Source organism: Canis lupus, chromosome 28 (assembly GCF_003254725.2).
Source record: "Canis lupus dingo isolate Sandy chromosome 28, ASM325472v2, whole genome shotgun sequence".
NCBI lineage: Eukaryota > Metazoa > Chordata > Mammalia > Carnivora > Canidae > Canis > Canis lupus.
Window position 1 is genome coordinate 17,271,441 of NC_064270.1, and position 23,668 is coordinate 17,295,108.

At 42.5% G+C, this 23,668-nt stretch overlaps 1 protein-coding gene across 2 annotated transcripts in view; it reads left to right on the plus strand.

Moving 5' to 3' along the window:
- Positions 1-23,668, plus strand: part of SORCS3 (sortilin related VPS10 domain containing receptor 3) — a 581,582-nt gene that overhangs the window by 228,166 nt on the left and 329,748 nt on the right. The window lies entirely within an intron of this gene.

Sequence of the window (23,668 nt, forward strand, 5' to 3'; positions counted from 1 at the left end):
TGTGGAACTAGGGTTGTTCAGAAGGAAAGAAGGAAGGATCAATGCAACAGGTTTTTCTGAGGCACAGTTGATGGGACCTGGCCACGATTAGAGGTGAGGGAGAGAACATTCATGATGATTGTAATGCTTTGGGCCTGGGCTACTCAGGGGTTTTGGTCCTGTTGCAGAAGTAGGGAGTGGTAGGGGACAGGGATTGCAGGGGGGGGAGAAATGGGTACAGGAGTGCCATGGTGGGGGGGAGTGCTCAGCCCGGTTTTAGCGTCCTGGGGTTGCAGTGGCAGTCGTTCATTGCACAGCATTTGGAATGCGGGATGGGAGCTCAGGGTGCAGAATACGTTTTGAGAGTCATCCAAACAGAAGTGGGAGGTGAACCAGAGGAGCAGCAGTATGCATACGAAGAGGGAGCTCACAGCGCAAGCAGCAGGTGTGGAACCCCAGCATGGTAGGGACAGGTCCTGTGGGCTGTGGACACTCAGGTGGATGGAGTCCCATGGTCAGGAGCTGTCAGCAAGGACTTTCTTAAAGAGCTGGGCTTTCCTCTGTCCTCCCCTATCATGTCATTTGTATTTTTTTTCTCCCTTGTCCGTGCCTTTCCAAATCTGGATGCTATTTTTATTTGTATTAATAGTCTTCAGCCTCAGGGTTTTCCTTTCTTTCTGTTTGTCATCAAGTCTGAAAGTGGAAGGTAGACTATAAAGGAAAAACATCAGGTACAAACTTGTATCTTTTCCTTAAAGGTAGTGAGTGATTGCCTTTCTTTGAAAGCATGCTGGGCAGCAGAAATGGAATCAGAAATTTCTCCTTATTTCCCACTAGTACCAAGAAGGAAAAGAATCAAACAAATATGCCTGGGTGCACTTTGCCTTCATAAGAGCTCTCAGGCACTGCGCGGCCTCTTCCCTTGTCTAGGGAACTATTTGCTCCGGAGTCTCTCCGCCCTCACCCTCCGTTCCTGTCTGATTCTCTCGGTCCGTGTCTCTGCGCTAGAATTGAGAAATGTCCCCTTCCTCAGCTGAACTCATCAGCTGTTCTCATTCCCACTGCACCAAGTTGTGACTTTGCTCGCAAACCAAGGGCTCCCTCTGCTCTCTGCATGCATGCCTCCACGGCCCTACATGCTTACACATGTGTTGGAGGTAGACTTTGGGACGCTCTCTCTGCCTGCGAGCTTTGCCAAGGCCATTGAATTAAGCAGGCAATTTCCTCTCACGTTGTCTCTCTGTAAATTTCCCAACCATATGGTATGAAGAGAGTTCTTGGATTATAAATAAACAACACTGCTCATAAATCTCAGGGTTTTTGTTTTTCCCTCCAATGGGAATAAATAGAAACCATAGATTTGTAACTTCAGAAAAATGTGTTGGAGAAGAAGATAATGTCTTTTCTCTCTATGTATATAAATATCCCCCCACCCCATCCCATTTCTTACGCAGAGTCTCTTTACTGAGAGTCATCTTTTTGGCTAGATTCCATTTGTTTTTTATTGCTGCCATTCTCCAACCTGGAGGTAAACTGTTGCTTTAGGCAACATGAATATAGCCACATGGGCTTGGCCAGATTGCACTGACCAGATGGGTTTGGTGCATCTTTTTCCCTGCTGGAAATGTCAGTTTCCTTCTTTACAGGACACATACTTCCTTACTGGTCTTGTGGAAAAAAAAAAAAAAAGAAGAAGTGGTGGATGCTTCCCATCCTCTTCTGGAAGAAGCCCAGCTTGGGCATCTTGCATGTCTGTCCATTGGGTAAGCTGCAACTTGGCCACTCTGAAACTGCAGATCTTTTTAAGGCCTAAAAAAACCAAACATTTGGCAGCCCTGTTGTTTGCTTTCCTACTTCTAAAGCTACATTGAATCAGATGGACGTGCCAACCACCAAAGACAAATGCCAGGATAGCATCCTGGGACTAGGGTGGTTCAAGCAAGGGACAGCTTAAAGAAGGCATGACTCAAAGTAAGAGTGCAGATTTTGGTCTAGGAGGAAATCTGAGTGTCGATTCTTTGAGGTCAGCAAAAGGTCAGGGGAGCTTCTAGTTGGGAGGGGGCAGGTAGGCAGCAGCCATAGGTGGGGGTCAGCAGACTGTGACCTCTAGACCAGATCTACACTGCCTCCTGTTTTTATAGAGCCTGTGTGCTAAAAACAGCTTTCACATTTTTAAATGGTTGAAAAACAATACTACATTGTGACATGTGAAAAATAAGAGGAATTCAAATTTTAATGTCTCTACACAAAATGTTATTGGGACTTAACCATGCCCATTTGTTTGTGTACTGCCCCAGACTGCTTTGGTGCTACAATGACAGAGTTGAATAGCTCCCTACAAGTCTACAATACTTGCTCTGTAGTCCCGAATAGAAAAAGTCTACTGTCACCTGGCCTCAGGCACTAGGAATTATAATTGGAATGATGGAGAACATGTTTAGGGGAGGCAGTGGGTTTAAAACTAGGCTTTGAACTCTAGCCTGCTGGTTGTCCCATTGGGTGCTGCCCATACAACATGTTGATTAGGGGCAGGTCAGCTTATTTTCCATGCAAACCCGAGACAAAGACACATCCTCTGAGAATGTGAAAGCAATGCCACTTCCAGCTTTGTTGGGCTTTGGGAGACTAGGGTTAATCTTTCAGACAGGGTTTGTCTAAGAGGTAAAAATCTATGAGTCCACCATATTTCACTTCAAATCTGGTCCTTGTTCTTATACCAAACAATTTCAAATAATATAATTCACATAAAGCCATGGACTATCTGATACCTTGCTCAGGACTTTGTCTTTTCCAACAATGATCTCAATGAATTCATTTTACTTAACCCAAATAAATGAATATCTAATCATGGAATTGGAGGCACTGGAGAGACTGTTGGAGGACATTTTTGAAATGGACTAAAAAAAAAAAAAAAAAAAAAAAAGAAATGGACTGACTTAATACATCACAACATATCCAGCCACTAAAATCAGTTCTAAAATCTGTAGGATTCTTCAAAAGGCAATTCATAGATAGTTGAAGTTATTAATTTACTTTTCTTTAAGGGAAATATATATTTTTCTGGAAAGCTGGATTGAATTCCAAGATTTTAATTTCTTTGGTCCTCTTTCCCTATAACTGACCTAATGGCTCTCACTCATTATTTTATAGTCTGGTAAACTATGAGATGATAGGGATCAGTGATGGAAGCTAGGGAGAAAACTATTTCATCTTTCCCTTGTGAGTGAAGGACATGGTCTTCCTTGCAGTCTTCCTTGCTTCCTTGCAAGCAATTGTTGGGTGGTCCTGGGAATGGAATGCTTTGAGTAAATCCTGCTTGCTTGGAATGGGTTGCCTGGGGTAGTCCCACGCATGCCTGCCAGCCAGCCTTTAACACACACCCAGATATCTTCAGCTCATACTGACTTCTCATATTCAATCTAGCTGGTTCATTCTAGTGGAAGTGGAAAATAGAGGACTACATCTCCTTGATTGCACATCTCAGCACTATTGAGAAGGTAATTTAGAATTGGGTTGCTCTGGCCTTTGAAGTTGTCTATCTGTCTCTTTGGCTCAGAGAAGTGTTCTTTGAGGGCTAGTATGGCATATGGAGAACTTGAGTTCTGAAGTAAAGTAGACCTGGTTTCAAATACCCACTTTGCCAGATGTGTGAGCTTGAGCAAGTCACTTGGTCTCCCTAAGTGTAGTTTCTTCCTTTCTTTTCTTTTTCCTTCCTTTTTCTTTTCTTTTTTTCTTTTTTCTTTTCTTTCTTCTTTCTAATGAACATTTTTTACTGTGGTAAAATATACATAATACAAAATATCATTTTAACCATTTAAGGGTATAAATCATTGGCATTAAGTACATTCAGAGTAGTGCAGTATTCACCACTGTCCATTTCCAAAACACATATGGATTTTAGGGTAGAGGTTTTCAACCTCTACTTGAGTGATTAAATTTGTTCAACACTTTTATTGTTTTTAATATTTTTATTTTATGGTGATAATTCATAAGTTGTACTCTTTTAACAAATTTCAGTTATATAGCACACTATTATCAACTATAGTCACCATAATATACATTAAATGATCTTCAAACTTTATTCATCTTCAGACTGAATGTTTGTATTCTATTACCAGCTTCTCCCTGTTTTTCCCACCCTACAGCCTCTGGTAACCACTCTTCTAGTCTGTTTCCATGAGTTTGACATTTAATTTCCTTCCTTCCTTCCTTCCTTCCTTCCTTCCTTCCTTCCTTCCTTCCTTCCTTCCTTCCTTCCTTCCTTCCTTCCTTCCTTCCTCCGTCTCTCCCTCCCTCCCTCCTTCCCTCCCTCCCTCCCTTCTTTCTTGCCTTTCTTCCTCTCTCTCTCTCTCTCTCTCCCTCTCTCCCTCCCTCCTTCCTTCTCTCCTCTCTCTTTCTTGTTTCCACATGTCAGTGATGCCACAGTGTTTGTCTTTCTCTAACTGACTATATAACTTAGCATAATACCCCCCAGGTTCATTCTTGTTGTCACAAATGGCAGGATTTCCTTCTTTTTAAAAACTGAATAACATTCCATTGTATATAAAGACCGTATTTTCTTTATCTGTTCATTGGGCATTTGGATTGTTTCCATATATCTTGGCTATGTGAATAATGCTACAATGAATATGGGAGTGCAGATACCTCTTTGGGATCCTGATTTCAATTCTTTTGAGTATATACCCAAAAGTGGAATTGGTGATCCAATGGTAGTTCTATTTTTGATTTTTTTAAGGAACCTCCTTAAAAACGGAGGTTCCACCAGTTTGTATGGTCACCAGTGGAATAGAAGGGCTTCTGTTTCTCCACATCCCCACCATATTTTTTTTAATCACTTGTAATAGATGTATTGCAGGTATTGAGCTGATGTCTCATTGTGGTTCTGATTTGCATTCAGTGACTAATGATTTTCAGCACCTTTTCATTACCTGTTGGCCATTCGTATGTCTTCTTTGGAAAAATGTTTATTCAAGTCTTTTGTTTAATTTTTATTGTGTTATTTATTTATTTAATTTATTTATTTGCTATCGAGTTGTATAAGTTCCTGTATGTATTTGGATATTAACCCCTTATCATGTGCATGTATTTATCCAATTTCCCACAAATTTCCTTTTCATTTTGTTGCTAGTTTCTTTTCCCGTGCAGACACTTTTTGGCTTGATATAGTCCTACTTTTTTATTTTTGCTTTTGTTGACATCACTTTTGGTGTCAAATTAAAAACATTATTGCTAAGATATATGTCAAGACACTTTCTCCCTGTTTTTTCTTTTAGGAATTTAATGATTTCAGGTCTTACATTCAAGTCTTTAATCCATTTGCATTTGATTTTCATGTATGTTGTAAAAGAGGGATCCAGTCTCATTCTCTTACATGTGGATATCCAATTTCCCCAGCACCATTTAGTGAACACTGTTCTTTCCCTCATTGTATATTCTTGGTTCATTTGTTAAAAATTAATTGATGATATATGCATAGACTTACTTCTGTTCCATCGATCAGTGTGTCTGATTTTATGCCAATATCTCACTGTTTTGATTACTCTAGCTTTGTAATATAGTTTGAAATCAGGAACTGTGACACTTCCATCTTTGTTTTTCTTAAGATTGCTTTGGCTATCTCGAGTTATTTGTGGTTCTGTACAAACGTTAGTTTTTTTATTATTATTTCTGTTGTAAAGTGCTATTAGAATTTTGATAGGGATTGAATTGAATCTTGACTGTTTTTTTTTTTTCCTTTAAAGGGATGTTTTGGATACTTAGAACAGTGTCAGGCAAGTCATAGGCCCCGCATAAACATTTGGTAAATGAATAGGTAATCCACAAGTTACATTCCTGTTCCTTTGGTGAATAGGATGTATTTCTGGCAGTTTTGAGCTCAGAATATCCTTATGAGCAAGAAGTCATTAACTGGTCAATTTTTTTAAGTTCATTGTATTTTTTTGATATATTTTTTATTGGAGTTTGATTTGCCAACATGTAGCAAGATTTATTGATTTATTTTAGAGAAAGAGGGAGAGAAAGTGAGTGCACAAACACAGAAGACAGAGGGAGAAGGAGAGAGAATCTCAAGCAGACTCTGTGGTGAGCATGGTTCCCCTACATGGGGCTTGATCTTGTACCCTGAGATCACGACCTGAGCCAAAACCAAGAGTGAAATGCTTAACCAAGTGTACCACGCAGGTGCCCCAACTGATCAGTCTTTTATTTAAACAGACAAAATACCAATTTCAAAAATCTGAAACTTTATCATCATGTTCCCATGGCAGAGGGCGAAGAGATAGATATTCACTACACCTATTTTATTTTCATCCAGGACAAACAACTAGACTAGACCACATTCTTACATTTAAATGTACCCATAGGACTGAATTCTGGCTCAGAGAAAAACAGGCTAGAAGTGATTGATGCCACTTCCAAACCTGGTAAAAACACTTCTTTCTTACATCATTCTCCGTGCTCACTCATTTCTCCTTCCACCAGTTCAGTTGAGAATTCCTAAGATCTGTGAGAGAGCAGAACCTTGAAATGAAAGGAGCCTGAGTCTCTGAATCTTTGCCCCAAGTCACAGCCCCCTCTGGTCTCCTACCTCCCTGCCGGTCCATATTGCACTATAACATGAGTGAGAAATACACCAACATAGTGTTCAGTCACTGAAATGTGACTAAATGTTGATGGTGTTTGCTACTGCAAATAGCTGCCTGGATGCATACAGTCTCTGAAATGCATACCCAGTCTTTTTCCTCCTCCATTACCTTTGTTCTCTAGCCAGAATATCTATTTACTATTCCCAAGATATGCTGTTTTTCCAGCATCTAGCATAGTGCCCTTCACACCATAAGCACTCAATAATAAACATCTGTTGATTGATTTCTAGGTCAAAGGATGAAACAGCAGCTTCCTATAAATGGAAAGCATGGTTTATGGTAGACAGATCTGATATTGTGGAGGAAATATGCATTTGGATGTGATTCTGTACTGTAGGATTTAGTATGCAGCTCTTAAACAGGGTTCAGCTTACTTGGAACATTAAAACTAATGTTAAAGTTACACAACCTGATTCCTGCCATATATAAGGAAAATGTAGCCATAGAGAATCCAGGAAGTGTTAGAGTAGTCTTGGGGATAGGATCCAACCAAGAGAGAGGCTCCCACACTAGAATGTCAGTGAATGTTAGGGACCCAAAGAAATAGAACATCCAGGCCAGATTTTTACATCCATATTTAAATGTTTAAAATAGAAACATCCTATCTCTTCCACCTTTTTAGAAAGCCTCACCTAACTTTGCTTTTGTAACTCAGATACATTGCATGGCCAGTGTTGAAAACCCAGAAAATGACAACTACTGAGCTTTCTGCTGCTTACACAAAGCAGATCAAGAAATGGGGGTGATGTGAATTACATTCCTATACAGAGGTTGTTCAGGGGCAGAGAACTGGAGTTGCTTAAAGTTGTTCTTTTTCATCCATGAGCTATGGTGGACATATTGCCATCTTCTTCATGCTAAAACTTATTATAATTAGAGAAGAAATTTGTTGAGTGTTATGTGTCAAGCCTTAGGATGGTATCTCCTTTATCCATCCATCAGCTGCTACAAGAGAAGTGGTGATCATCTGCAGGGGGAATGCTTTACCTGGATCAAGCTTTACCTGCAACCACATCCTTGCTTGTCTGGCACTCCTTGACTATCTTGACTTCTTCTCTTCTGACTGGTTTTGTCTAAGAGCACTCCTTCAGTAATTTTCAAGCTTCAAAATCCTAGATGCAGGCTCTGATTTTAAGGAACTCAGCCTGGAATGCTTTTCTTCTTTATCAAAGTTCATTTATAATCTGCGCCAGAGGTGTTAGCTCCACTCTTATTTCTGCCAATGGCAACACTATTCTCTTAGGCTCTCAGGTGGCTTGGAATCTTTAAGTTACCACCACCAGCCCCTTCTCCTTCATCTCTATCCCTTGTCCAAGAAACAGATTATGCTTCTTCTCTGTGTCCCTATTTCATTTCTTATAACCTACTGCCATCAGGCTAGTGAGACAGATTGCTAATAAGTATTCCTGCCTCCAGGAGGACATGCTTCACTGATCCATCATATACATCACTAAAAGATTAGTCTTCCCAAACATGTTTCTTTTGTGTCCCTGCCTTATTCAAAAGCCTTTGGGGCCCCCATTGCTTGTAACGTTTGGGCTCTTCAGGAAAAGGGTCTTATTCTACTAATCTAAACTTATGCCCCCTTATGCCTATGTAAGAATATTTCTTTCAGGACTGGCCCATCTCCTAATTATCTTCTGAAAATATTTGCATGTTTTGGGTTTTAAGCCTTTGGACATGCTCTTTGGCTTGCTTTGGCTGGCTGACTCTTTCTTTCTTTTCTTTTCTTTTCTTTCTTTCTTTCTTTCTTTCTTTCTTTCTTTCTTTCTTTCTTTCTTTCTTTTTTTCTTCTTCTTCTTCTTCTTCTTCTTCTTCTTCTTCTTCCTTCCTTCCTTCCTTCCTTCCTTCCTTCCTTCCTTCCTTCTTTCTTTCGTCTTTCGTCTTTCGTCTTTCTTTCTCTCTTTTCTTTCTTTTTCCTTTCTCATTTTATTTATTTATTCATGAGAGACCAGATAGAGAGGCAGAGACATAGGCAGAGGGAGAAGCAGGATCCCTATGGGGAGACCGATGCGAAACTTGATCCCAAGACCCTGGGATCACATCCTGAGCTGAAGGCAGATGCTCAGTCACTGAGCCACCCATGTGCCCCTTGTTTTGGTTTTTCATACTTTACCTTTTCCTCAAGGCTCACCTTTTCTATGAAGTCTTTCTTCCTTTCCTCTGAGATCTTCTAGTCCTAATAAATGTCTGTCTTCAACATTGTAGTCATTATCATTGTATTAATAATGACCACCTTTCAGTAAGAACCTGTAGGGTTGACATTGCATTAAGTGCTTTATGTGTATTTTCTCATTAAACTCTCAAGAAATTCTGTGTGGCAGTAGGCTTAGATAGTTTTGCCTATTTTATGGATGAGAAAACTGAAGTGCACAGGGCTTAAGTTACCTACTCAAGATCACATAGTCAGTAAGGGGTGTGGAGCTAGGCCTTGAAACCACCATGTCTCTGAGCCTAAAACTTGTGCACTTATTGCATTTACTCTAACAACTTCCTACCTATTAATCTCTTATTATTTATTAAAATAGAAGGGTGTCTGAATGGCTCAGTTGGTTGAGCATCTGACTCTTGGTTTTGGCTCAGGTTATGAAATCAAGTCCTGCATCAGGCTCTGCACTCAGCGCAGAATCTGCCTCATGTTTTCCCTCCTGCTCATGTGTTTTTTATTCTCTCTCTATAATAAATAAATAAATAAATAAATAAATAAATAAATAAATAAATAAAATCTTTAAAAATAAACTAGTGATCAAGTAGCAGGAGGAGAATACTAGGGACTTAGTAAGGACTTGACCTCACAGAGTTTTATCTAATTGCATTCTTGAGCTGTTTTCCTAATCACCATCTCCCTCCCCAAGCTCCTCCTTCTCCTCTGATCTTTCCAGGAGAGGGATTTATCAGAATTTCACCTATCTGCTCTGTCATTTTGCCTATAATTTTCTGGTGGTTCAGGTGTTGGGTTTTATCCCTTGGCCTTCAAGACTCACTCATGCCCTAATTTCTAGTTATTAAATGAGAGATGATCTTGCCAATCCAAGACTATATGATTCTTTCAGACTGCTGTCCTGTCTGTAGGTGCCTAGAATACGGGATCCATAGACTGGTAGACCTTTGGCAGGCAGAACACTTATTTCCGGCACATGTTTTAAGTCAGGCAGTTTTTGCAGGACCTCAGTGGCACATTTGCATCCTTAGAGCATAGATCTGCATTTTGGAAGCAACCAGAATCCATTTGGAGCTTTAGCAGATGCACAGAAGGTTGGAGATGGCAGGGACTTCTGAGATCATTGATTCCAGCCCTCTCATTTTACAAAAGAGAAGAGTAATCAAACTGTGAAGGGTTGTTTTGGGTTGCAAACAAGGAGTATGTGTAACTATAAGATTCTGGAAACCCAATAGACCAGAACTTATGGTGCTGGCTGAATGCTTAGGTTTGAGCCACTGGAGACACTCAATAGCATCATGTTGCTGCCAGTCCCGGTGTTTGTTAATGTGCTGAGAGACACTCTGTTCCTAATCAGGGTGCTGGCTCCTCTCAGCACCTTGACTTGCCCAGTTGAGTACTATCTCTTCCCCTATGGGAGCAACCCATCTCAGGAAAGGGGCTGACTTCCAGTGCCTCAGAGTGGACATTGGGCCTGACAAATGTCTACATGGTGAGAGGAGTGTGCCATGGCAACTGGCTTTCAGAGCCAAGACCCCTGCAGACCCTCACGTGACTTGGCAGTGAGTGAATGTCTCTTGGTAAAAACCACTGTCCTCTTTCCAGTGACACTTTTGGCCTGGGCTCCTACAGCTTCTGTGCTCCAAAGACCCCAGATCTAGGTGTTTAGGATAAAATATTTTTTTCCATTCAATAAATTATTCAGACTATAGGAAGTACCTACTTTCATTTCATGAAGTCATTCTTGTTTCTGAGAAGGGAAGTAGGGAATGGTGGAAAGATGGCCTTAGGAAGGAATGGAAGAGTTTCAGGGAACTAAGCTGGCTCCTGCACTGCACTTTATGCAGTTTTCTCACTTTATATTGTGTGTCCCCAACAACTCTGCCTGGTGGCAGTTGTTATGCTAATGTTAGAGATGGGGAAACTGAGATCCAGAAAGATAAGGCAATGTGCAGTGTCATATTTCTAGTAAGTGGGAGAACAAGGACTCTAGCCTAATTTTAACTCCCCTCTCCTCCTCAATACCCGTAATGTCTCCTAGTCAGCAGTGCCTTTGGAGAGGCCTTGAAAACCTGAGTCAGTGAACCCCCTACCACATGACACTTGGTGAAGCATGTGCTACATGACTACTGCTTAAGGAACTAGCCAGGAGCTGGTGTAGAGCTTAGGGGACTTGGAATCAATTGACCTTGATTTCGAGTTACAACACTTGTTTACTCAGTCCCTTCACCTCTCTAAGTCTCTGTTTCCTCCTTTTATGACAAAGATAAAAAACCTATGTCAGAGGAACTTCCTGAGAAGTGAATGAAATATTCCAAGATAAAGTGTTTTGCATAAGGCACTGTGTACATGGTACTTAAACAGCGTGGTGATCTAGGGTGGCACTCTTCCGAGAAATCAATTACTGGGCACAACTGTGTGCCAGAGGCTTGATTGGCGACCTCAAGAAGCTTCTAGTTTGGATGGGGACAAGTTACTGTGCAAATCTGAGGGTATAGGCCATTCAGTGCTGTAGTGATCTAAAAGCAATAGAGACTCAGAGCAGGGAAAGATCACAGGGCAGGGTAGAAGAGAGCTATATGCAGGAGGCTGGAGCTCAACTTTAAAGGGTCAAGAGAAGAATGTTTGAGAGGAGATTTTCAAGAAATACATAGCTTTAGTTTTTTTTTTTTTTTAAATCTTTTTGTGTACAGTCCTCTTGGGACCCTGTAGCCATTTGGCATAGGACAGTGGCTCTCCAAGGGAGGCCCTGAAACCCCTGGGGGATGTCTGTGACCCTATCAGGAGATTAATGACATCAAACTCTTTGTAATAATAAAATGTGATTTGCCACTAATTTATCCTCATTTTCTCACTAGTGTGATGTGGGGTTTCCTAGAAGCTACATGATATATGTGATGCCCTAACAGATTAAATGCAGACATAAATAGGAAAATCCAGTTGTCTTCCATTAAGCCAGATGTTAAAGAATTTTGCAAAAAAGTATAAGATGCCACTCTTTCTTATTAAATTGTTTTTGTTCTGGAAACTAGTTGTTTTTCATAGAAGTGTGGTATTTTTGATGTATTGTTTTTATTTTTAAATGAATTAAGTATAAAGTTTTATCAGATGTAATTTCTAATATGTACATATTAGTATAATGTGTGAATTAAATTTCTTAGAGTCTAGTCCTCAATAATTTTTAAAAGTATGAAGGAATCCTGAGTCCTAAATGTGTGAGAGCCACTGTTAAAGACATGATATTCTGGCCTGAAAACACAGTTAAGGCCTCATATTTTCATAATGCTTTGTTGTCAACATGAATGACTTTGGTATCTTAGAACATGCACGACTGGAAAATTTAAAATGGTAATGCCCAATGTTGGCAAGTGTGCAGTGAAGCTCTTACTCCCATATTTTACTGGTGCAAGTGCAGATTGACCAGAATATTTCTGTAGGGCAGTTTATAACAAGAACCTTAATGATAATTTGTACCCTTTGAACTAATAATTACAGTTACATGAATCTATTCTAAGGAAACAAATAAAGATGCACACAAGGATTTATGTACGAGGATACACACTAAAGTTATATCATGTAAAAAATTGACTAAACACTGACCAAATGGCCAAGAAGAGAGTTAATATAAATTATGATACATTTATGTGTTGGAATGCTATAAAGCTTTTAAAAGAATTTTTGAGGAATATTTAACAACAAGGGGAAATGATTAAAATATGTTAAGTGAAAAAGGAGGACATCAAACACAAAGAATGACCCCTGATTTTTAAAAATGTACACATCCACATAATTTAGGGAAAATCCACACCAGATGTTAACTGAGATTTTCTCTGTATGGTGTAGCTTTAATTGATGTCTGTGTTGTGCATTATCCTTTTCTATATTTTATATTTTACCATAAATTTTCAGTACATTTATCTTTTAAGAAGAGCAGAGAATGTGACTTTCTTTTATGTGTGGCTATGGGAACCAATCTACTGAGTCAGTCCATGCCACCTGGGGTGTAGGGGAGTGCTAGCTCAGATCTTGGAGGGGGAATTTTGCAAGGGGCCACAGTGATGGTTTAAGGAATACTCTGTGACTTGAGGATAAACCCAACTTCTAGCTGGGTTGCCTTTTTACTGAGACTTTCAAAGGGAAGCTTGAAAAAACCCTGGATCTTCTTTTCATACCCTATGGTGCTCTAGTCTCTCCTTCTGAGCATTTGGCATGTAGAATATAGGTCCCAACAGGGCGAATGTTTAAATAACGTTGTGCAGCTGGCACAATGGAGGGAGCATGACAATCAAGTATAATTCTTGAGTAGGAAGAGGTTTCTGGGCCCACGAGATGAGGTGATTAAGATACAATAGCCTTAACTAGAAGAGCTGGTATTCACTCCTTGGTATCTGAGAATTTCCTCCTGTTTCCTGTGGTGGAGATGTCTGGTGTTGGAGGACTTTAGTTTTCTTTCTCCCCTGAATGACCAATAGAATAACTGATAGCACCTGCCCCGTGCGAGGGAACAATCTGCTTTGTTGATAGTCTCTGACAGCAGAACACTTTCACAGTCAAAATGGCATTTGTTGGGACGCCTGGGTGGCTCATCAGTTAAGCGTCTGCCTTTGGCCCAGGGCATGATCCTGGAGTCCGGAGATCGAGTCCCACGTCGGGCTCCCTGCATGGGACTGTGTCTCTGCCTGTGTCTCTGCCTCTCTCTCTCTCTCATGAATGAATAAATAAATAAAATCTTTGAAGAAAATGGAATCTGTCTGTATGCGACTATTTCAGTTCCTGGAACATATTTGCTCACTTTGAGTATCTACCCAGCATGGCATTATTCACCATGCTGTAGGGGTTAAAGGAGACATCCAAGGTAGTTCCTTGACCTCAGAGAACCTATTCTGTCTGGAGAAAGAAACCTCCTGCAGACAAAGTTGAATAATGCCATAAAACAACAGCAGAAGAGATGTCTGTCCCTGGAGAGCAGGTGCCATGCTCCCCGGGAGTGACACAGATGCGAAGTGCTAGGAAACCAGAGGCAGGAGAGATGAGAGGCTTCCTGGAGGAGGATACAGCAAAGGGACGTGCTCTCTGCTTCACGGGGCTGGCTGCTCCTGGGAGGAGCACACTCTGTTAATGGACAGCAACTAATTACTGCGCCGAGTGCCCACCACATACAAGGCATTGCACTTATCCCTGAGCAGAAAAAGATTTACAAATGAATGGGACCCAGAATTGAACTTCTCTAGGGGTGGTCCAGAGGCTCTCCATCGGTTCACATTTCTCCATTAGCAGCTACACATTCTATCCTGGGGGTTTCTGGATGTGCACAAACAGACATAATTGCTCGCATGTCATAGAGACCCAACCGGCTGCATATAATTTTAAAGGGAAATGGTAAATATCTACTCCCCAGACAGAGATGCCTTGCTCAAACTGTCCAGCACCTTCTAGTTCGTGCCTCATTATTTTTTTCCCCAGGAAAACTTAGTAAAAAAAAAAAAAGTTGATTCTGTTTTCCCTAGACTTTAATTTGCAAGTGTTGGCCACCTGCTGGAGGCTATATCTCTGATTATGTGTAGCAACCCCTCTGTCTTCCCTTGTGCCTTTTGGTAGCTTACTGCTGATTTGGTGGGAAGGGGATAGCGTTCGCCTGTCTGCTGGTGGTTATGGAACTATAACTCAGCTGCTGTTTGCCCAGAAATGGATGGGACAGTTTCTCCTCCAGTGATTATTGTTCTACCATGGGATCTCCCAACAACTGACAGTGAAGTGAGCTCTGTGATATTAGGGCTATTTAAGCTTCACAGTAATCCTATGAAGGCAATATTTATATTCTTATTGAGTGGATAGGAAACACGAGACTTATGTAATTAGCCTGAGGTTCCACAGGCTGGATTTGAAACCAAATCTGCTTGACTCTGAAATGAATCCTCTTACGATTGTGTTGGCTGGTCTTTTTGAATGCAAATGATTATCTATAATAGGGTTCCTCTACAGATGTGTCAATTTACTATCTATATTGTGACTGCTCGGTAACAAATCCCTTTATTGCAGTTATTTTTACCTATATGAGTGATCCATGGATGCATTTTTATTTTAAAACATTGCAGCATTACAAAAAGACTCAAGTCCTGGTAGCCAGTGCCTCCACCCCAATCTTATACCCAGTGTTAACTTCTATTACCAGTTATTTGTGTTTTGCTCTGAAATTTTTATTTATTTTAATTTTTAAAAAATATTTTAAAAGGTTTTATTTATTTATTCATGAGAGACACACAGAGAGAGGCAGAGACACAGGCAGAGGGAGAAGCAGGCTCCCTGTGGGGGAGCTTGATACAGGACTTGATCCCAGGACCCCGGGATTATAACATGAGCCAAAGGCAGAAGCTCAACCACTGAGCCACCCAGGTGCCCCTGCTGTAAAAATTTTTAAATGCGCTGTGTACATACTCATAAATTTAATGGAGATATTTTATTTCATCTGGGTGTCCTCTTTGTGTATTTAATATGTTATTATTCAGTAGCCCTTTGCATATAGTGATATATGTTAGAGACTTTTCTAGATCAATAACTTTCAGATATACCTTATTCTTTAATGTTGTATAGTATACGTATGTGTGTGCATGTCTGTGTGTGTGTAAAACACACTATCTTATTGAGGCTTTCTGCTTTCTTTATGGTCACATGAACAAAGAGTCATTGAATTATGGGGTGTCACACTTTTGTGGGGGGTCCGCTCATGCTTTTTCTTTTCTCTGGAGGGCTTCTTTCCTCTCCTTGCTGTATGACACAAACAGATGTGTTGGCTGATAGGATTGAGACTGTCCCTTAGAATCCTCAGAATAACAACCCAGCAACCTTATTGTCTGAAGCAAGGCTCTTCAGGAAGAATCAAAGTGCTCACACAGTGAGAAAGAACAAGGATCTGAATGTTTGACCAACTCTATGCTGCCCACCTTTCCTCCTTGACCTGTGCTGGAATGGTGCTGCTGTTGGACCTCCATGTTATCTGATATAAACCATGAATCCTCCATGATCTGGTCTTCAGGGTCAGCTAACCCCCAATTTTCTGTATTTGAAGCCCAGTGGTGGCTCTCATTCAAATAGCTGGGGCAGGAGGACATAAAGATGAATTAATTATTCTGTGTCATTGTGCCTCTCTCTGTGAGACTAGATAATGCAGCTGAGGAGTCAGATGACACAAAGAGGTCACTGAGACAGACCTTTGTGAACTTCTGCCTTGGCATCGGCCTTACTGTGGCTTTTTAAAACAGAGGATGGTACCAATACTCACTTGGAGAATGAAGCTATTTAAATGACTTGCTTTTGGCTTGAGGTCTGAAATTAGTTATATGGCTAGTTATTTGTGATCAGGCTGGGCTCCTGCCATTGCAAAGGTACAAATCAATGTGGCTTGGAGCACTGGCCCTAAGATGAGAAGTGGAACAGGCCAGAGGGGAGCATCACTATTTTCCCATTTCAGTTATAAAGACTCTCTGGGCAGCCACTGGCCTGGAGCTGTTTTGTGGAAACTCCTGACCCTGGCCCTAGAATGGTCTGTGGTTTACTACACACCAGAGCCCCTAATTGCCTGTGGGTTTTGATTGTTGACTATCCTCAGTGTAGTTCAATGGAACATACTCAGGGGGAATGGCTGGTGGGTGCTTCCCCAAGGCATGCCACTTTGAAGCTTGGTTCTGTCTTCTGATTTTCCAGGCAGCTGGGCCATATTGTACTTTCATGGTACCAAATTGAAACAGTGGCCAAAGATTCTTTAATGATTTATTGGGTGTTCATATGCCTTACCCCCTGTTAGTGTAAAGAGTATAAATCAAGGAAGAGAAAACAAGGTGATTGCCCTTGAGGAAAATACAGTCTGGTCCATTCATAAAAATGACAATCATAAGCATTTATGGAACAAAGGCTTTTATCAGATCCTAGAGTAGGTATCTCATACCTCTTCATAGAAACAACCACCACCGTTTGGTCTGAGCTGAGGCTTAGAGAGCAGACCGCTCGCACAGCTAGTTCTTCCAGCAATGTGCCTCCTCGTCGTTGCCCAGATCCCATCTTCTTTGTTTTCTCTACTTAGAACTGGGCTCTGCACTTTCAGAGATTCTAAAGACATTTCATTTGTTATTTCTCTTTTAAGGATCTTTTAATGGTTGCTGAAAAGAAAATTTGTCCATTCAGAGAATAAATAGGGAACTCCAAGGTGCCATTGATACAAATGCAGAGGAGGGCGTGGGCTGAAGTTGTAAGAAGTCCCCACGATGTAATCAGTAGGAGGAGAGCTGAGAGTCAGCAAAAAGGGGGAGTCTGGACAGTTGCCAGCCATCAGCTCATTGGGAGAGTGGGAAATGGGAGGTTAGATGGGGCTGGGGCTGACTGTGAATGTGGGGCTCGGGCAGCCATTTTGACACCATGTGGCAGCCACACCTGAAGGGTGAGTTGAGGCATAAGCCACCCTGGCAGGAATCTTGGGAAGTTGTCTCAGAGACAGAAGGAGGGGAAAAGTCAGGTGGTGGAGATAGTATGGGCTGATCGTCTGGTGCAGGGGCTGCCAATTTACATACCACCTGCTTTTGTAAAATCAGTTGTATTAGGACACATCCACATCCACGCATGGACACACACTGTGTTTGGCTGTTCTAGAGCCGAAGGGCAGAGCTGAGTGGTTGTGACCAAGATCAGGGAAACAATATTTGCTCTCGCCCTTTTATAGAAAAAAAAGTTTGCTAACCTGAGCTGGAGTGACTCATAAGAGTCTGAAAGGGGAGGCAAAGCCTAGTGACTGGCACACAGTAGGTGCCACAATAGGTAACAGATATGTGTTCATGAAGAAATGAACAAAAGAAAATAAACTTGCTTACAGGAAATGGAACAATCAAGCCTGTGATGGCTGAATTTAGATGACCTCACAGAGAAAGGAGTCCTGGAGGAGAGGAGAGGCTGATAAGCGAATCCAGGAGTGAAGGACTTGTGGTCCCCTTGCAGCTTTGCTCTGTGGAATCCGGGGCAGGGGTTGTGGAGGGCAGGAGGAGAGGGCCAAGGAGCGGGCTGGTAAACCAGAGGAAGGCGGCTGCTGCATAAGGGAAGCGGCGTGCCCGCCGGATCCCGAACATCTGGTGGGCCGATGGGAACTGGCAGCGTGCCTTCCAGAGTCCTCTCACCTCTGGCAGGAACGTGGCACTGGGACGGGGGTGTTGAGTTGCAGCTCGGCTCTACTGGGAAGCTGACTTGGCTGCGTTGGCTGAAAGTTTTTCTTTTCTGTTCTTTTACTTTTAAAATAGCAGCCCATATGCTTGTTGCCACCAGCCTCTCCCCCAGAAGCTCACTAGAGGAGCAGGAGCTTGCTGTGTGGATAAAAGGATTTCGTATTCTCAACTCAGCTCTGGAAGTTGTCATGGAGAAGGTGGCCCTGGTGAACAACCAAGGTTATGGCAGATGAGATTGGAATGTTCTCCTAGAACGTGCTGGCCCACACAGAGCTCTTGTGAAGGACCATCAGGATAGGCCAAGAGCCCCCAGTGGTCACGGGACTCACTAGGAGTCAGGTCCGGGCCTAGACCCAACTACATCTCTGAAGTTGAAGGTGGAAGGCATCCAGCCTGCCAGTGAGCACTGGGTACCTGGGGAGTAGCATGAGTGCTTGGCAGCTGGGAGGCCCAGCTAGACAACAAGCAGGTCCCTGGTCAGGTGAGGGAGCCATGGAGCAGGTGACCCATAGTGGTGCAAATGGGAAAACCAGGGTAGCATTAGTGGGGCGAGGATTCAAGGCCCTAGATACTAACTGATGCTCTGGAATCGGAGATAGTTGGGATGAGACTAGTCAAAAGGAATGGACTTAGGCTCTGGGAATAAAGAAAGGCTTGTTGCTGGAGCTGGAGAGTCAGGGGGTATCTACAGGGAGTATCTACAGCCTTCTTGGAGAAAAAAAAAAGTAGAAGATATGCATGGAGTTTGAAGCGCTAATTGCATATCAGGATGTCTCCCCTGGAAAAGCTTCTTTTCATAAATATGTAAGAAGGCACATTTAAGAATGTTCATTGAAACATTGCTTACTGTTGCAAATTTTAAAGAAAAAAAAACAAAATTTTATTAGTGGTTGAATGGATAGACAATGGCTTATTCATAAGCTATAATGCTGTACAGTATTTAAAACTGGGTGAATTTGGGGCTCCTCGGTGGCTCAGTTGGTTAAGCATCTGACTCTTGATTTTGGCTCAGGTCCTAATCTCAGGGTCCTGGAATGGAGCTTTTTCTTCCTTTCTCTCTGCCCCTTCTCTCACTCACATGTGCATGCTCATTCTCTCAAATAAATAAATAAACCTTTTTTTTTAAAGGATGAATTATGGCTAGGTGTGTCAACATGGATAAATCAGCAAACTTGAATATTGAGCAAAATAAGCAAGCTGTAGGATAATGTCCTATATAAGGCTTATGTAAACGTGAAAACTCCAAATGGCTATATGTTGTTTATGGACACAGATACTTGTTAAATCTAGTAGTGGTCACATGATTGGCATCTCATTGTATTTTCTGTGTGTTGGAAATGATTCATTAAAAAGACAAGAATAAAGAGCAGGAGGACGGAGTAGAATAGCCTGATGGACTTGGGTAAGCTGATCCAGGGCACAGAAGCCCAAAGCCCTTGCACCTCTCATGTGTTGCCTTCCAGGTTCATTGTATATTTGGAATGATTCAGAATGGTTACTGGCATAGTGCCAGGCTCACGGCAGGTGCTCGATGCACATGTGTGATGTTTCTGGCTTTCTGGATGTTTCAGTGTTGGGACCCTAGTGTCAAGATTTGAGAGGTTAGCTTTGAAATAGGAAAAAGAACAGGGCCTAGGTGACTTAGTTGGTTAAGCACTGCCTTCAGGTCAGGTCATGATTTCAGGGTCCTGGGAATCGAGCCCTTGCATCGGACTCCCTGCTCAGCAGTCAGACTCTCTGCTCAGCAGTGACTCTACTTCTCCCTCTGCCCCTCCCCCTGCTCATTCTTGTGCTCTCTCTCTGAAATTAATTAATTAATTATAATAAATAAATAAATAAATAATTTTTAAAAAAAGAAATAGGATAAAGGAGCCCATTTCTTCCAAGTGACCCCACTTACAGATGTCTGGAGCGACAAGGTGGAGGATGATCCACTTTCCTATAAAAATGAATTCTGCAAGTGCGGCTATCTTTGGCACTGGGGCTGAGGCCTCTTTGCAAGCTGCCTCTCACCTCAGGCAAAGGGGTTCCCAGAGCTCCGTGGTCAGTGTGGTGTGAAGCATCTATGCTGGAAAGGACAGAGACCTGGTTCCCTGAGGTGTCTTCAACAAGTGAGGCCTTTTCAGTGAGGCTGAATAAGCAGAGGAAGCTAACAGGTGGGGGATCTTCTGTTGGGAAGTCCCTACTCTGGGAGAAGCAGCCCCTCTAAGAGAAGCGCAGAGTCACTCTGAAACTGTGGTGCAGCCTGCAGAGAGAGAGAGACTATGTGTGATGCTAAGCATACTAGCTTTGATGACGTTTATTTGGATTCTGGAAGGAAGTTTGTTGAGACATCAGCCACACGGGGAGCCCTGAGAATTCAGTTCTTTATAAAAGTAAGATGTTTGCTATGTATAGAGTGGAGAAAATGCACTGGTTAGAACACAGCTTAGCTCCGTGTTGGTGGCATAAAGATATTTAAGGTTCAGATGGGGCCTTATGATTTTGGGAGTTCAACCTCTTTTGTTGATGGTGGAATAGGGCTTGACAGACTCTCTTCTTGGCCAGACTCTAGTCAGGACCCTCTGAGCTCTTTGTCAAGTAGGCTCTGCCTTTGGGTGCGTCCTCAAAAGCCTACTTTTACCAAGAATCCTGCTAAGTCAGTTTAGCCAGAAGCCCCCACCCTCAATATATGACTGATCTCCTTCCTCATCTCCTACAGTGCCCTAGGTCATGATCCCCTGGCCTGCCTTCAGTAGGAATCCTGTCAGGTCAGTTTATAAAAGAGTTACTCTACCCTCTGGTAATGCTCCATCCACTGACCCCCACCCTTCTCTTTGGCTATAAAGTTCTTGATTTTTGTTGTATTCAGAGTTGAGCCCAGTCTCTCTCCTATTGCAAAGCCCCATTGCAGTGCCCTCTAGACGTATTACCATTGTCCTGAATGAAGTCTCCCTTACCATTTTAACACGTGTCAGAGAATTTTTTTTCTTTAAACAGGTGTAGGAATTGGCTTGTCCACGGTAGCACTTTGCATATGTTTGAGAGTCACTTGTAGAACCTCGATTTCCAGACTCAAGGATCAGTGTCCTTCCTCCACACCATGCTGTCTTTATGCCTTCAAGAGTGAAGAACCAAGAAGTGATTCATCCTATACAGTGTTTCATTTGTACTAATAGAAGTATGCAACTGACTGCCTCTAGAGATTGGGGTGTCTCCTTCCCTGCCCTGGAGAGGATAGGATCTTGGGGTGATTGGTCACTTAATCTTGATGCTTCTGCTAGTGATCCACAGATCTTTGCCTGGCACCAGATTAAACCTTTCCAGTTGTACCAGCATCCAACTGTATGCAGTGTGTTTTCTAGGTGTGGCTATGTGTTGAATGGCCACTAGACATTAGGAGTTGGTCAAAAACTTGACCAACCAAGATCATGAATGGCCACTCTTTCATTCTTGCAAATGAAGACAAAGCAAAGTGAAGAATACACAAACCAATGCATTCAGCACTTGCTTTGCACCAGACATTGGGGCTATTATTAGAAACAGCTCTTGCCCTTACAGCGTTACAGTACAAGGAAGAGATCTCTGGAAAAAAAAATAGTTTGACTAAAACAATAGGATACATGCTAACAGAGAAACATATCTGAGGTGGTATGGGAACGGAAAGGAAATCATGATTAATTTCCCAGTGGGGTAAGCTGGATGGAGGGTGATATTGGTGGTGCTGAAGATTGGAGAGAAATATCCCAAGCAAAAGAACTAAGATAGGGATAGTTTAGGCATAGGGAATGATATGTATAGAAATGAAAGGCAGTGAAAATGCAAGACATTCCAGAAAGTTTGGTGAGGCTGGAGAGAAAGGGGCAGGGAGCAGGTGGCTGGAAAGGAGTCTAGTAAGGAAGACTGAAGCCAGGTTTGCCAAGACTAAGCTTGGAAACTACGTCCTCATTGTGCATGGGCCGCGGGTGATTACTCTGCAGGATGAGGTGGACAGACCTGGAAGTTGAAATATAGCCTGATGACAGCATGGAGGATGGCGGGAGGGGGGAGAAAACTGGAAGAAGAGTATCCAGTTGGGAGACTATTGCAAAAATAATGATGCATGAACCACAGCGTTGGAGTGAAGATGGAAAGACCACAGGTCCAAGTTATTTAGAAGATAGAATCATTAAGACTTGGAGACTGAGCTGGGTTTGAGAGATAAAGGCAACAAGAAATATTGGGAGTGATTCTCCTGTGCTTAAAGGTAGACAGGAGACAGAAGATAAGAAGTCAATTTTAGGGGGGTGGCTGATTTTAACAGTTCTTACAGTCACTGACCATGTGGGAGCCAGTAGCCCAGGGAGGGGCTTGAAATGCTGATGTTTGTTTATTCAGTAAACATGCTGAGTGTGTATGATGTGTAAAGCCTGGTTCTGTACATTTGGGGGAGAGGAGAAGTGAATACCCTTTTATTTTTATTTATTTTAAACATTTCATTATACCTACATCTTGTCACGGGGTTTTCTATGTGACATATTTTTGCATCCTTACAAATGCCTGGTGAGATGAAATCTCCCTAATTTTTTTCAGCTGAGAAACCTGAGGATGTAGCAGGTTAAATAATCTGCATGTGGTCATGCAACCAGAGAGCTGAGGATCTATCAGTGAAATAGAGATTTTGCTATGCTCAAAGGTCACATTCTTCTGTCTCACCGTAGTGTTCTCTGAGGTTCCTTGTCCTTTGAGAGCTGAGGTTGTGCTGGAGAAACAGAACTCAGGACAATATCATAGAGCTAGAGAAGGAGGCATGCACAGTGTGCCTTGGGGGTGCAGTGGGTGGGAAGCTTGTTCTAGGGCAGAGAAGGGATGATGGGGACTGGGAAGAGGGCTAGTGAAGCCTTAACAGGGGTGAGGAGGGGCAGCTCAGCTGAGTGTGGGGACATTGAATTTTCTCGATGAGATGGAGTGCGGATAATTCTTAAAGGTCATCACACATTACCAGCCCTGGCGACTATGCTCATCAAACTAAGCTGTGCACCAGGGAAGGAGCAGATTCTGGAGAGAAGGAGGGTAAAAGGAAGGAGCAGGCAGTTACTAGGAGAGGCACCCAGCCAGAGTCTGGAACTGAGATTTGAGGCAAAATGCAGGCACACGTGAGGTCAGGTGACCACAGAGAAACAAAACTGAGTTGGGATTCTCTAAAGCCTGGGTGAGAGAAGTTTTGTGATCTAGCCAAAGAAGGCAGTGAGGGAAAGATGGGGTACAGAGCTGATGATACCGGTGGTTTTAAGAGGGAGTGAGGTACATATGGAGTGGAGTTGGGGAGTGAGGGACAAAGCATGGCAGCGAGGCTGGCTCCTGAGATCTCCTTGTTTGCCACCCGCTCTCCTTCCTCTGCCATGGGGAGGCAGGTTGAAGAGGAAGGAGCCTATGGCTTGGCCTGCCTTTGTTCTCTGAGTCGTGATTTGTGGTTTTGGTATAAGGTCAGAGCCCTGGAAATTAGGCCCAAAGGACAAGGAAGTAGCCAGCAGGGTAATTGGAATGATGCACTATTGGCGTCACTATGTGGCTATTCCACAGCACTGGCTTTTGACCCTGACACACCATTGCCTCTCTGGAAAGCATGATACCCTCTACCCACTGCAGCCCAGTGAGGCCGCTGGACCCTCTAAGCTTCTGCAGGTGGGGCATCCTTCCACCTCGAGGTCCCTGAACCTGGG